The 4,383-nt window shown below is 36.1% G+C and overlaps 1 long non-coding RNA gene across 1 annotated transcript; it reads right to left on the bottom strand.

Moving 5' to 3' along the window:
• Nucleotides 1-9: 9 nt before the first annotated feature.
• LOC138365141 (uncharacterized) lies at nucleotides 10-3,510 on the bottom strand. The gene is made up of 3 exons (XR_011228687.1): nucleotides 3,235-3,510; nucleotides 487-593; nucleotides 10-143 (listed from the first exon to the last, which is right to left on the bottom strand). It is a non-coding gene; the product is annotated as an uncharacterized lncRNA (long non-coding RNA).
• Nucleotides 3,511-4,383: the final 873 nt, after the last annotated feature.

The raw sequence follows: 4,383 nt of genomic DNA, 5'->3' as shown, positions 1-4,383 counted from the left end.
ATATACACACAGACACATATATAGATTCTTCTATATAGACATTAGAGAAGATTCAGCGGTACGCCACCAGGCTCGCCACCATTTTCAGTATTCGTCATATCCAAGTCTGTTGTGTGATGCACATGTCTTCTTCCTTCACCACCCTGTAATGAAATATTGTTTGTTACTAATTTTTTTCAATAATACATTATTTTATTATATAATATTTAATTTATTAATTAAAAACCCTTTCCATATTATAGAAAAAAAACTAAAACAAGAATCTATATAAAACAATATTATATCCTGCATTATTCCAGCCCATTATTAGAGATAGTAGCCACCTCTTATTTTGGTTTTCTTTCATTATTAGTGCTCAGAAAATTAAATATATCTACATATTTAGTCAAAATCAGTTACATTATTTTATCTTATTCATAGCATAAATGTTCTCAAAGATTACTAAAAAGAAATTGAATTAGACTACAGCAAATTGGCAAACTTTACCTTGTATCTGTTTCCACCGAGTTTGTTTGGGGCGTTCTTCAACATATCAGCAATACTTTTCTCAACATCTCTTTCAGTTGCATTAGTGTGGGTGTTGATACAGGCTTCTGGAAATTTAAAAGAATTAATTAATATATATAATTATAATTCACTTTGTTGGGAGACAAGAAGCCACAGAGTAATAATACATTGTTGGCGTTTATTGAGGTGTTCCCCTGTTCTCCAGTCTTCCTCCGTCCCCTAGTCCTTCCCACCATTCCCCATTCCACAGTCCTCTCGTCCTTCCCACTTCCCCGTCCCCACATCCTCCCCACTATTCCCACTTCCCTGTCCCATCGTCCTCCTTACAATTTTCCCCTCCCCTGTCCCTTCTTCCTCCCCCACCATCTCCCATTCACCTGTCCCTTTATCCTCCCCAGCATTCCCCTGTCCCCACCATCCCCAACTCCCCAGTCCCCTCGTCCTCCCCACCATTACCCTCTCCTCTGTCCCCTCATCTTCCCCACCATCCCCCCCTCTCGTCCTCCCCACCATTCGAAACTACCTCATCCGATGCATTCTGTAATGGTCTGATGCTTCTATCAGAAAATTGGGAACATCAAATGATCTGATATTCCCATCACTGAAAAATAAGAACAGCTAAAAAAATGAAATGAAAAAAATAAAAAAATAAACTATACTCATGAAATGAACAGTATGGTAAACAACACAGCTTAATTTCAATGCAATGTCACACAAAATTATTAAATCGAAATGAAAATAAATTGAAATCTATGAAAATTCAAATTATCAATGCAATCGGAAATATTGAAATAATATCGCAACATAATAGAGTGTGGGTTGCTCTTACGTGCAACAGACGGAGCTGTTTTTCAAAAAAGGCATGGTTTTACCTGTCACAAGTGTGGCATCTATACTTATACTCACGAAATGAACGGTATGGTAAACAACATAGCTCAATTGCAATGCAATGTCACAATAACATTTAATAACAAAAATAACAATAACATTTAAATATACTTTAAGATATAATCTAGAAGAAAATAAGAACATTGAAACGGCTCATGAACTCGATTTCAATAAAGGACACTATGGGGAACTTTGAAAAACAGTTAATGAGTATAATTAGACAGACTTGTTGCTAGGCAGAGGAGTAAATAATGAGATATATGGCAAATTTTGCAAAATATACGGCACACAAACATTCATACCCAAACAAAGCCAAATGCTAGGTAAGAACAAAGCAGTTGGCCCGTAGGGGAAAGGAGATACCCACAAGACTGGAATACAAGTCATTAACAAGCACACAAGTACTACACCACACAAGAACCGCACTACTTCCAGAACTGGACGAATCACTACCAAAACAACACACACCCAAAATGGAAATGGAAATAACCAATCACAGGTCAGAGAACTACTGAGATTCTGTGACAAATTCTCGCTCAATCAGCAGATAACAAAACGGACTAGGAACGAGAACACACTCGACCTCATATTCACGAACAATGATGAGCTAATCAGAGCCTCATCAATGATGAGCTAATCAGACACTAACAAACTAACATCAATAACGGTAGTAGGCCCAAGAGAAACAACAAGCGAGAAGGGCTATTCAATATATTCAATTTTAATAATAAAAAGATAGACTGGGAGAAAAAAAACAGGGAACTTACAAACATTCACTGGGAAAATGTTCTAGGTAATAAAAATCCTACACAAGGAAAAGCAAAAACCACTGGATTGTATTGGACCTATTCGTACTAGTGAAGGTTCATATACTGAGAATGACAAAGAAATTAGTGAAATCCTAAAAAAGCAGTATGAGGACATGTTTAGCACTCCGATACAAAGCATGAAAGTGGAGGATCCGGACAACTTCTTTATGGGTGATATCCAAACCCCTGTAAATATAACTGATATCAACACGAGTGTGACAGATTTTGAAAGAGAAATTGACAATGTGCCAGTGCATTCAGCCCCGGGTCCAGACTCATGAAATTCAATATTTATAAATAAATGCAAAGTGCCAGTAGCACAGGCACTCAGTATAGTGTGGAGAAAGAGCTTGGACACGGGGGAGATACCAGAGGCTCTTAAAGCAGCAGACATAGCTCCACTACACAAGGGAGGTAGTAAAGCATTGGCAAAGAATTATAGACCAGTTGCACTAACATCCCACATAATAAAATTATTTGAGAGTGATCAGGAGTCAGGTTACTAGTTTTATAGAGACCAATGACCTCCACAATCCAGGCCAACATGGATTTAGAGCAGGAAGATATTGAAATACCTCTTACAGCTATCTCTCATGTCCTCTACTTGTACAGTACAGCTACTTGACCATTACGACAAAATCACTGAGATTTGAGATAATGATGATACTAACCTCATCTACTCAGACTCCAACCCACTCATATTAAATAATGATGTAAACAATAAATTAAAAAAAATCCACTTATTAATGTCAACCAACAAACTCACACTAAACATAGAAAGGACCTACAGCATCTGACTTGGGAGCAAATCAACAAATGCAATTCATCTACAGTTACACAATGTTAACATCAGAAATAAAAAAGATGGTAAGTTCCTTGGTCTATACTTAGATCTGCCTGAAACGCTATGAGTGCTAGTTGCTTTACAAGAATGTATAACTTCAAGTCACTGTACTCTCCCCCAATGTACCTTCTTGTATATAAAGAAAAAATAAATAAATAAACAAACACATAATAAATCAATACTTACTAAATTTTGTCTATTATGTAGCAAAGAAGCAGGTCTACCGAAGGCTTTCCTGTTGAGTTCGAAGCCCAGATTACTTGTGGTCTCTGAAATAAGTTAAGATTATAAGTATAAAATTTATAAAACCAAATAATAAATCCGGTATTGCTCAATTTCAGATGCAGACGTACTGAATGATATATCAGACTGTCAGCATGGTATTCGATCTGGAAGGTCCAGTGTAACGAATTTACTCAGTTTCTATGATCGAGCCACAGAGATCTATAAAGAATTCTGATCAAGAAAGAGATCTAGGGGTGGTTTTAGATAGAAAACTATAACCTGAGGATCATATTAAGAACATTCTGCGAGGGGCCTATGCTACACTTTTTAACTTTAGAATTGCTTTTAAATACATAGGTCAAAAAGTTTTAAAAGTTGTTTAAACCTCTCGTGTATCATGAGTGTGGAAAAGCTTCAGATGGTGCATTCAGATGATGAATATTACCTAGTTCCTTCATCTGGAAAGAATGAAGACATATTGGTGCATTCGGATGATAAAAACTAACTACTGTAGTTCAATTGATCAACAGACTGTATATCATATGCAGACTGTATGTGGATCTGCGGGCAACTCCAAACAACAGCCTGGTGGACCAAGCTCCTCCAGGCCTAAAGCACAAAGTGGTCCACTGGCATGGGCAACTTCAACCATAAATGTTCTCAAAGATTACTAAAAATGATTGAATTAGACTAGACTACAGTAAATTGGCAATCTTAACCGTGAATCTGTTTCCACCAATACAGTACATGCTTCAACATATCAGCAATACTTGATATGCAAATATATACACATATATCCATATACAGTATATACACATACATATATAATACAAAAATTATAAAATTTACTTACTTAATATTACATTGCAAATATTCCAGGTTTTGAAGACAATTTTCTTATTGCGCTCAACAAGGTAAGGCTTGCACCACAGATTCTGTCAGGGGTGGAAGCGTATTAGCATTGTATAGAAAATATTTACCAAATAGTTTTAAATACATAAAACTACAAATAGTAATAATTGAATTATTACATTACGCTTATACTCGTACAATCTGTTAAAGTGTCAAATTTCTACATTAGACTACCATATTACCTATATTATTGTTAAT

This window comes from Procambarus clarkii, chromosome 15 (assembly GCF_040958095.1).
Source record: "Procambarus clarkii isolate CNS0578487 chromosome 15, FALCON_Pclarkii_2.0, whole genome shotgun sequence".
Classification (NCBI taxonomy): domain Eukaryota; kingdom Metazoa; phylum Arthropoda; class Malacostraca; order Decapoda; family Cambaridae; genus Procambarus; species Procambarus clarkii.
This window is presented reverse-complemented; position numbering and strand designations above follow the sequence as displayed.